The sequence below is a fragment of the Carica papaya genome, chromosome 5 (genome assembly GCF_054855325.1).
Source record: "Carica papaya isolate Zhongbai chromosome 5, ASM5485532v1, whole genome shotgun sequence".
Taxonomy (NCBI): domain Eukaryota; kingdom Viridiplantae; phylum Streptophyta; class Magnoliopsida; order Brassicales; family Caricaceae; genus Carica; species Carica papaya.
Genome location: NC_142313.1, coordinates 9,716,560 through 9,728,871, shown reverse-complemented (window position 1 = coordinate 9,728,871; position 12,312 = coordinate 9,716,560). Strand labels below are relative to the sequence as shown.

General features: G+C 33.6%; 1 pseudogene; it reads right to left on the bottom strand.

Annotated features, from left to right (window-relative positions):
• Positions 1 to 5,537: 5,537 nt before the first annotated feature.
• On the bottom strand, positions 5,538 to 6,345 carry LOC148253740 (cytochrome P450 71B34 pseudogene; annotated as a pseudogene).
• Between the last annotated feature and the right edge of the window lie 5,967 nt (positions 6,346 to 12,312).

Here is a 12,312-nt window from a genome sequence, read left to right as displayed (position 1 = left end):
TTGTCATCAATTATTTAACAAAATTTATATTGTATTTAATAAAATGAGGTAGAAATTTATAAGTTCAAACAATTTTTTATTATATTTATTGTAAACATATCCTATCAAAAACCTGCAGTAAATCGTGATATTCGCAAGAAGAAAGTTTAAGATAATTAATCCATTTGTCACCTGTCAAGATTCCATATCTTCCATCTTCGGATTTTGAGGGCGATAATATGATGGAGAGAAAGTTTATGATATTTAATGCATGTTAATTTTTAATAATAATATTTTTAAGTAATGATTTATAAATTTTAATAATTAAATGTCATTTATATTAGGTTTCAATTATAAAATAATTAATTATGTAAATTAAAATAATAATAATGATAAACAAAACAAAAACAGAATCTTTTATGTTAGGAACGAATCAAGTCCGCCATATTTATAAATAGGTATAAGACAATTTTCGAGAATAAGTAAGAAAATAGGAAAAATTAACTAATTTCTCTGGCTGTGTTATGTGAGGAGAGAGAGAGAGGGAATCAAAATAAAAAATATGGCACGTTTTTTGACTTTGGTGGGCTTGAAATGGTGATGAGAATAAAAAAACAAAATGAAAGCCCCCCTTATTTCTCTTCTTTCCAGACGGCCACAAGATATATATATATATATATACATGTATGTATATATAATCTCTCTCTTTTTCTTGGACTCTCACTTCACTGTTTTCTTCTCTCTTCTTTTCTCGCACTCATACACTCTCTCTTTTCTTTTTTCTGTTGCTTTCTTCTCTTCACTGCTTGCTATTCTCCGCTTCAAGACTTATATATATATATATATATAGATGAGAGAAGGCCGTGAAGATCAATTTTCTAGCTTAGAAAATCTTCCAAAAATTCTACAACTTAATTTTTACCCCACCGCTAAAAATTATCAAGAGATCACAGACATATTTTTTCTAATTGTATTTATAACTTTTTCTACTCTTCCTTCTTCTTGATGGTGATGGGATAGAACTAACAATCTCTCCCTCTAATCCATGGAGAAATTTTCACGCATCTATCATTTAATAGTTATTTAGTCTCACCTTTTTAGTGCAATATTGATGAATTAGCACTTTTGTCTAACATGTAAGACCGATTTTTATTAGTGAAAATCTTTTTCAACGACATTCATTGATTTTTCACCGCTTCATAAATTCATTAGTATCTTACATTAATATGTTTAATCCGATAGTGATATTTGACATTCTTACTCAAATATAGAACACTTTAACTATTAAAATTTATCACATATTTATTGATATGATTCTAAATACGAAAAAAATGAGTTTTTCTTTTCACTGAATTTCTCTTTTATGAATTCTACTACAAGATAATAAGAAACTTTTAACTTATAATTGAATGTTATAACAAATATTATTCAAATTAAAAGAATCTAAAATCGAGAATAAGTAGATTACTTAAAGATGAATGGGAGTCCACATGTCACCCAAAAGAAGAGAAAGCCTTATCTTTTAATTAAAGTCTTTAAATTTTATTAAGTTTTAGTTTTCTAATTGAATTTGGATTAAGTATTCAATTAGAAAATTATATTTCTTTTTCAAGTAGGATTAAAAGTTTGATTAGAACTATCTAATTCGTTTTCTAGTAGAATAAGTGGATGAAAATCTACATAAGGATGTCACCACCCCTTTTGTAATTCACAAGTTTAATTTCAATAAAATTTTAAAGTTTGCTTTTACCTTTTTTGCTAATTGTGAGTGCTCTTTAAGGTGGTCTCTTTAAACGTCTTGTTGAGTGAATAGTTTATTCAACTTATTAAGGTAAGTTCTTGTGGTATTTTGTTAATCCCTCTTGAATTAATTTTACTTATCAAGAATCCATCTTGTGGTGTTTAATCAATTCAAACCTTTATCCCAATTATTTTAGTTGACATTCACGTGTTAAATGTATGTCAAGTAGGAAAGATTTGTTGAAAGTTTTAGATTTCTGAATACTAATGTTAAATGTGAAGTTTTTTATCACGCTTGTTGATCCTGCGTTCCCCATCACTTATCCTCCCTCAAACTCAATTCTTCAAGAAATTTTTTTGTTCAAAGTATTTTTTTACCCGTTTCGGTCAAAACTATGTACTCTTCCTCTAGAGTAATACACTTTTGCAATTTAGATTGTCATAATAGAGCTCCCCATGTACAAGTAAATACATATCCTGAAGTTGACTTTTTGCCATTAAGGTTATCTATCATATACATAGTTGTATATTCCTCTAGAACTAGTTTTGAGCCTCCAAAGTATAAATATATTTTAGAAGTACCTCTTAAATGCCTGAAAATCTATTTCATTGTCTCCTAGTGATCTTTACCAATATTCGAAAGAAATCTGCTGACTAAACCAACATCATGGGCAATATCTAGTTGGGTGCAAACCATAGCATTTATTAAATTCTCAACTGCTGAGGAGTAATGAACGAATGCATTGCATAATATTGTATATCAGTGCAATTATATATCATGCAATGCATATCAGTGCCACACACTTCAAACCATTTCACGAATCATCATGTACCATATCACATAGTAAGCACAAGATATTTAGATCTCTCGCATAGTTGTACCATATTACATAGAAAGTATAGTATGGCATACCTCTACATCAAATCACCATAGCAACTGCAGTGTATCTAGATTCCACACATACACACACTTGTTACACACACACACACGCACGCACGCACACACACACAGACACACGCACACACAGACTCAGACACATGCACGCACGCATGCGCGCGCGCGCGCACACACACCCACACACACACACACACCCCCACCCACACCCCTACACACACACGCACACACACATGTACGCACACAGACACAGACGCACACAAGCATGTACGCACACACAGACATAGACACACACACACACACACACAGATACAGACACACGAATGCATGCACACACAGACACAGACACGCGCTTGCGCACGCACAAGCACACACGCACATGCATGCGCACACATACGCGCACACACGCGCGCACACACACGCACACACACACGCGCACACACGCTTGCGTGCGCACACACACACGTGCACACACGACACACACGCGCGCACGCACACACACACATAGAGATACACGCACGCACACGTGTTTGCACATGCACGTGAACGCACACGCACACACACACGCACACACACACAACTAAAATATGTATTTACACACACAAATATTGTACATTTATATCCACATACTTACATACACACAATGCACACAAAAGAAATGTATTTACACACATATATATATACACATGCAAAAAAATGTATTTTTTAATTTCCAGCTACTACTCGAATGTTTCTCTCATATATAAATAAAATATGCGTGTTATTAATAATAATAATATCTAAAACGATATAGAACATAAGGAAAACTAATTTTATCCTGGATAAGTGGTCTCCAGTCATTAGAGTCACGATGTGCAACCACATGCGTGTTAATAGATCACCATGCATTGTCGCACGTGCCACGACTGGAATTAACATGCGTCGCCGCACGCACCACCATCAAAATCGCCACACATCATCACGCTTCCACTGCCGGCACTACCACGTGCCACCACGAATGACCGAAATTCACCCCAAAAACTCATGGTGCCTAAGATATGGAGCGAAGCCACCACGAAACCACTCGAGATATGGCTTCCATTTGTTTAACTTATTCAATAGGTAGACTCATTTTGATGCAGTTTTTCTTTTTTATCTATCTAATCATGATATTTTCTTTCGCTTATTTATTTCACGAGCTTGATTAGTTGTAAATAAACCTTAGTTTTTTAAAATACGTAATAGTTAAAATTACACACACACACACATATATATAAACTCAACTCTAAAAGGTATAAAACTAAAATTCATTTATTAATTTTATTTAAATAAATAGATTAAAAATGGCTAAACTACTATTCATTAGTGATAATAATAAGGCATATTTACATATAACAAGAGAAAGAGGAAAATTTTCGAATTCATATTAGTTATTTTCACAAATATTTCTTAATAAGCCTAAATATTAAATTAGTATTTGTATTATTTTTAAATATTTGAATAGGTCAGTAAATTAGTTTTTTATTTGTTTGATTCCCCTAATTTAAAAATATATTAGTTTATATTCATTAAATGTCACCATCACTATCAGTGATTTGGTTATGTGGTAGAGAATTGCATACATAATTATTTTTTTTAGAGAATAAAATTCATACATACTACTGTATATGGTATATTTAGCATGATATTAGTAGGCTAATATATTTCTTATATTTTTTTTATTATTCAAAAAAATAAAATATTAAATTAATACTTACAATATTATGAGGGAATATATTAAAAAAATTCTCACAGTATCATTTTGTAACTGAATAATAAAAATAAAAATATAAAAATTATTACGAAAATTATTTAAAAACATGACAAACAAGTTACCATTTAATAGTGATGTATTAGTTAATGAATTTACAATCTAACTAAAACAAAATAAATAAAAATATCCTTATATTTTTTTAGGCCTAAATATATATGGAGAAATTTTAGGCTAAAAAAGTTCAAGTTAAAAAAAAGACCTAAAATTTGGTAACATATCTGAAAGCAATATTTTCAACTAAAATGACAAAATTTTGACATTTGAGTTGCAATAAAACCATAACATGTACTACAGAAAGGAGAAAACCAAAATGAAACTTCAATGCAAGGATTTAAGCAAATAAAAAAGCACACAAATTAATTCTACAGTGCAGACCATTGAGAAAAAATATTTGTTTTGTGAAGATCAGACACAGGCAACAGGAACAAGCACAAAATAGGTTTTCTTGTGAGCAGTGATACCACGAGTCTCCTCCATTTTGATATCTTCCTTGCTCAACCCTTATGGTAATTTCCAATCAAAACAATATGAAAGATTTGCAAGTGTAAGCTGCACCATTGTGTTTGCCATGTTGATACCCGGACAAGTTCTTCGTCCTCCACCGAATGGCAACAACTCAAAGTGACGTCCTTTGAAATCAATCAAGCTTCCTAAATATCTCCAGCAAAAACTCTTCTGGGTCCTTCCAAATCTTGCTATCTCGTCCCATGGCCCAGACGTTAATATCGATTCTGGTCTTTGGGTATATCTTGTAACCGTTGACCTCAAATCCAGACATGACCTCTCTTCAGCTATTCAAGTTTTCCAATATCATTTTCCTTGACTTTTCCCTTGTTTCCTATAACATCTCTAATCTCAGCTTGTACTTTCTTCATCACTCTTGGATTCCTCATAAGTTCTGTTAACGCCCATACAACGGTGATTTGCGAAGCATCAATTGCACCCACATATACACTCTGACACGTGTATAATATATGTTAATGCAAGCAGCGGGCAGAGTATGTGAAATGTGGTTTCACTATTAATGAACATTACTAAATATTTTGTTTAGAATTAAGGAGATGGAATCAGAAAAAGGGTATATCTACCATGAGGATTGCTTTGATATGAGTTCTGGTGAGTAACAGAGCCTTATTCCCTGTGCCGCTTCTCTAGCTTTAAAAGCACATCAATAAGATCCTCCTTCCCTTCTTCTACATTATGTCCTTCACACTTATCAATTGTCTCTTGCAAAAAAGCATCCAGCGCTTGTGTACTCTTCTGGAGACTACCATAAAGACCCGTGAGCCTATCAACAATCCGTCCAACATAAGGAAAGAAATCAGAAGCAGCAAAGGATCCCATAAGCGATGTCGTTTCCCTCACCTTCCTTTGAAACTCGCCGCTCTCACATTTATTCTTCTCAAAGTTGCCTCCGAATGCAACCCTCCAGATCACATCCGCTGTCAGGAAAAGCAACTTCTAGGTTAAATCCACGAGGGGACTTGGAAGCAGCAGATTGAGAGATCGATTGAATGAGTGAAGTAACCTCTTCCTCTCTGATGTACCTAAATAACTGGACTCAACTGTTGCTGAAAAACTCATGAACGCTAATCTTGCGGATCTCCTTCCAGTATTCGCCAAAAGGAGTAAAACCTATATCGAGAAAATTGTAAGAGAAAAAGCATTTGGGTCAGCTACAAGTCTTGTTGTCGTGAACTATGAGAATCTGTCTTGCAATTTCGGGAAAGGAGACAACGATAAAGGGTACACTTCCAAGCTTCAATTGGATTAGAGGATGGTATTTCTTCGACATCTGCCAGAGAGATTGATGAGCAAGTGCACCGAGTTGGTGCATATTACCAATGAGGAGGAACCTTGAGGTTGCTGTTTCTTTGACTCCATCACTTTCTTCATCACTACCAGCAGAACGGACAGCAGCAGCAAGAGGGGAAGCCATGCTGGCATTGTGAACGGAACCATCTGAACTATGCCTTGCTCGGAGTTTGTTTTCTCACCAACGAACACTTTTGTTGAAGAAAATGAGGAGAGGATATCTTCCTCGCTCAAAGGACAAACACCAACTTGTGTGTGTATATATAAATATAGCTCGTTCTCAGTTTGCTCACTTCTAGAACTCTAAGAAAAGAATCTTTAGGAAGCTGAAACCATGTTAATCATAAAAGGACAAGTATCAACTAAGCTTTGCTGGTAAATAAGATAGATTTAAGCATGCTTAGGGGGTTTTTTACACGTGACGAAATATATTTAAATATGTTTTTAATGAAATTAGAATATTTCGTAACATGTATTGGTTTAATTTCAAACAAAATTTAGAGAAAAATAATTTTTTCTTACTTCTTTAAAAAAAAATATGATAGCTTTAGTTAAATTATATAAAAATTTTATAAATAAATTCAACAAAATTTTTGGTTATATTTATTCAAGAGATGTCTGCACTTGGTAGAGTACAGCCAAAATTAAAGCATCTCATCATATTTGCAATAAAAAAGCTTATCATAATTTTGTTCATGTTGTTTTCTGTTATTTTATTATTTTAATGAAATTAATTAAATGTCTATATTATCTTTGATGTTTGACAAGATTTCAGATTTGAGATTCTATTGATATCTTATTACATTTTAAGGATAAAATAATATATATATATATATATATATATATTGATTGAGAAGTAAAATATATTAATATGAAAAGGTTTATTTTTATTGGGTTTGAACAAAAATAAAATTAATTATATAAATTAACTTAATTTTAAATTAATTAGTATGAACTAATAATTATAACCTTAAATTAAATAAATAAAAATAATAAATAAATAATAATTATAAAATTAAATAGACATAGAATTTTATGTCAAAAACTTTTCAATGTGAAGGAAAAAATTACAGGTCAAGTCTATTATTAATGAAAATCAATACAAGATAATTCACCAAAAATTAAATTTAGAATGGAAAAAACAATTTTTTCTTTGTGCAAAACTTGAAAGAAAAGAAAACAAAATCAAATTTAAACTTTTCTACAGAAGTACGAAATTGCAGATATCACCAGGGAGAGAGAATGAAAACTACTTGTTTTTCCTTCTCTTGACAGCCACACTCAACTAAGGAAGAAGAAGAGAAATAATACTCTTCTTCTTCCTTTTCTTTTCTTGCTGCATAGTCTCTCTTTCTCTTTGAATATTTTTTTTTTTGTGTGCAACATACACATATATATTACTTTAAAAACTGCAGCCCCAATTCCTTTTTTTTTTCTTTTCTTTTAAATTACTAATTTGCCCTTTTTTCAATGGACTGTATTTTAACAATCTCTCTCTTTAGCCAATTGGAGTTACCCACTCATCTATTATTTAATTTTCAGTCAATCCCCCTATCTTGGTGTAGGATTGATGTTTGTTACGAATTTTTGTCACTATGTTAACCAGATCAGTTTGAATTTTCTTTAAAGAACTTATCTTCTGTTTTATTGTATTTATCCACTAATTCTGCACTTCTCGAAAGTTCTTTAACTCCCTATCTTCAATAATTATAATATACTCAGAATTAGGTCTGGTAGATAAATGATGTGTTATACTTGACCTTCTAACCTGAAGTTCTTCAACAGTCTAAGGTGGAGGGGGCTGCTCTCCCTACTCAACATCATTATTTACATCTACTGGTGCTGATACATAATCACTTTCATCTTCTTCATTATTGACATTTCTGATTGTAGGAGGAATCAATGCAGAAAAATAAATCTCTTCACTAATAGTCTTTTCAGATATCTCAAAATTTAGTAGGGTCATGTGTTCATCAAAGACTACATCTCACGACTTGATGATTTTTGTTTTTCACTAGATCCCATAACCTGTACTCAAACTCTGTATCTCCATAACCCAAAAGAATACATGGAATAATCTTGTCATCTAGTTTTTGTCTATGCTCCTTAGGCACACACACAAATGCCTTGCACTTGAATACTTTCAAGTGAGAGTAGCTAACATTATTTTCAGACCATACTCTATCAAGAATATCAAAATTCGAAGCAGTTGATGGAGAGAGATTCATTATGTAGCAGGCGGTGTAAAGTGCTTCCCCCCAAAATAGCTTTGGTAGATTAACCATTTTTAACAAGAATTTAATCTTCTCTATGATGGTTCTATTTGTTCTTTCAACAACACCATTGTGCTGAGGAGTACCTGAAATAGTTTTTTCATGTCTGATTCCATGCTATAAATAATAATTCTCAAATTCTTTTAAAGTATATTCGCCATCATTATCACTGTGAAAGATACTTTAAAAGTATTCATTTTTCTTTTTCTACCATAGCATGAACTGCTTAAAACATTGTAGAACTTGATATTTTCTTTTCAAAACAAACACCCAAATTTTTTGTGAACATCATTAATAAATATAACAAAGTATCTACTACCACGTAATGATTCTATATCAATGGGACCACATACATCAGGATAGACTAACTCAAGTATATTCATTTTTCTTTCAGAAGAATTGCTAAAAGATATGTTGCTTACCATATAAACAATCATTACAAGAATTTAAACTTGTACCTTTGGTAAAAGAAATGAGAGACTTCTTGACCAGAATCTATAATCCTTTCTCACTCATATGAGCCAACCTCCTATGCTACAAGTATGGCAAAATATCTTCTTCTGCTGCATTCAAAGTATCTCTAATTGTATTCACTTGAGTCTTATATAGTGTGTGACATAATGTACCCCTTGCAACTATAATTGAACCTTTGATGAGTTTCTATTTTCTACCACTAAATGAGTTGTAATAACCGCCAAGATCCAGAGCATGTATAGAAATTCGATTTATGCGTAAATCAGGCACATGTCGTATATTTTTCAGAGTCAATATGCAACCAATATCTGTCTGTACACAAATATCACCAACACCCACAATATCTGCATAATTGGTATTACCCATCTTTACTCTGCCAAGGTTCCTTGCCTAATACATAATAAAAGCATCATTCCTGAGTGTAGCATGGTAGGATGTTACTGAATCAACAATCCACTCAGTATCAAGATCAATAACATGATTATGATCCTCAATAAAAAAAAAGTATAACAAGTTCTTCATCATCAATTACAATTGCTGTGATTTTCTGATCATCTGCGTTTTTCTTTTTATTTTGTTCTCTTTTCAAAATTTTGCAGTTTCGTTTCATATGTCTTTCCTTGCCATAATGATAACAACTAAATTTTTGCGTCCTTTAGGATCTCTACTTTTAGTTATACACCTACTCTTTGTAACAAGGGTCTATGAGGTATCAATGCCCATATCCTTCTTTCTAATCTCCTCATTATAGAGACTATTTTTTATTATGGATGAAGACAAAACACCGTCTAAAGTAGAGTTACTAAGAGACACCATCAAGGTTTTCTAACTATCTGTGTAACGACTCCGAAAATTTAAAAAGAAATGCATATAATAATTTGAGTGTATAAGTAATGTAACGGCCCTGAAAATTAAAAGGAAATATATATATTTATTCTAAGTGCGGAAGCGAAATAAAATATATTATGATTAACATCTCTTACATAATAATCAAAATGTATTAAAGATATGAAAGAATAAACTAACTGAAGGAAATATTATGAATGAATACTATAAGAAAAACTAATAAATCTTTAGGCTTCTATTCGCCGTCTTCCTGCGGAACGGGCTCGGGAACCAAGTCCTCCTGATCTGAAATGGTTAAGTAAGGAATGAGCTATACTACCCCAGTAAAAATGTCACACTATCTCACTGTCACAGTAATAAAGGTTGGTAGAAAACAAAAGCGACCAATGGAGCATAATTCATAACAAATTCATTTATCAATAATAAAACCCTTTACTGTCACTTATCTCGGTGAGATTTATGAAAACAATTTATGAAAACTATAACATTATAAACATCATAAGATCATGCACACTCTGTAACATAACACATATCATACTTTTGTATTTCAATCATCAGACAACAAATTTTCTCTTTTATCAGCCTACTAGTATCCATGGGGATCCATAAGGGTCCCTGCTACACGTGAACCATTCACCTTAATTCCGGAGCTGTCCCCATACCCCGTCCGGTATGAGCGCCACAACCATAAACCTCAATACCCCGTTTGGTATGAGGGTGAAGCGGGTCGTCCCCATACCCCGTCCGATATGAGCACCAAAACTATAAACCTCAATACCCCGTCCGGTATGAGGGTGAAGTGGGTCGTCCCCATACCCCGTCCAATATGAGCGCCAAAATATTTAAGTCTTCATACCTCATCCGATATGAGAGACCACGTTCCCGTTAGGGTTCCCTATGGACCCGGTCCGTCCACCATCTCCCAGGATATCTAGTAAGGCTGTCGACTTATCCACTTATAAATTCATATACCATCCTTATTTTTCTTAGTCTCAATTACCCAATCAACATAAATACGTAAACCAACAACGCACACTAACCAAGGCAACACAACATCGGGTTCACAATAATTCAAACCATAATAAATTAAACAGTTATTCATGCATACGAAACCACAGAATAAACAATCAGATACTATACTGGATTTAGACTGTAAAATACATCAAACAGAAATAGACCGACAAATACATCAGGTTCGGACTCCATTAGCAATCTTAATTAATTATACTCATCCCTGCGAGAAAACACGTTAAGGAGTCTTAGTTGGCGAAAAAAGTCAGAAAACATAAACTTACCAGCGGTGGGGTTTTCTGGTGCAGCGGCATCGTCCTCACCTTTGTGGTTGGACATTTTTCTTTAGTCAACCTATAGGAAAAAAAATAGTGAATACAATTGTGAAAAAATCGCCCGAAATAGGAATTGGGAAGGGGCTCATCGGAGGCTATTTTTTATTTTTTTCCTAATGGTGCCGTTGGACTTTACCCGCAGTTTTCGGCTCATCTGCTGGTTTTTTTGCTCCAATTTAGTCATGGGGGTGTTCAAAATCAATTTTCGAGCAAATGAAATTTTTTTACCTTTTTTGGCAGTCGAAGGTGGCTCCAGTGCGGCGGTGGGCGGCAGTCGGCTCCCTTCTCCGGTGATTGGTTCTTCTTCTCCAGCGGGAAGCTGGCAGCTAAGGTTAGGGTTCAGTGTGAAGTGAGATATTTATACCTGTCTCTCTTTAATCTGGACTGTTCATCGTGTTTGATCTCGACCGTCTGATCGCGTTTAAAGAGAAAATAAATATGGACCGTTCATCACGATTTGATCTGGACCGTACGATTGCATTTAAAGAGGGAACGAATATGAGTCGTTCATTGCATTTAACCGCAATCGTCAGATCGCGTCTGAGGAGGAAAGGGATTCAGACTGTCTACGCGCGCAGAAATAAATCCAGACCGTCTGATCGCGGGCATGCAGATTGGCAGCATGACCTCCTGCGTGGTACCGAGTCAGCGTACCTTGCCACGCAGTGCGCTCTGGTTCATTGGGGTTGCTAACTGGGCGGACCTACATGACACATTTCTTCCAAATTGCGTTTTGGCTCTCAATTTCTGATTTTTCTTTCAAAAATATCTCCCAAACTCAAATTTTTACTCATTTTTTTCAAAATTATTTTCAATTTTATCCTCTACCTATTTTTTTTCTAATTTTTACATTAAATAAAAAGCTCATCAGAAAATATATTCGGGAAGTCTCGGACTACTGAGATCTCTAGAATATAAATTTCTTTCTTAAGTTTGCATAGTTAGAGAAAATAATCGAGTTAAAGTGCTATATAATAAGAAAATTACTATGAGGGAACAATATTCAAAACTTTTATTGGCTTGTAAATGACTATTTGTAGGAGGCTTAAATATAATTTTTCTCGTGAAAACAATCCACGATGGCGTGATACATCGCTAACTAGTTCATTCTTGGAAATACATCAGTGTCCCCCGTGTCAATCTCTATCAGGT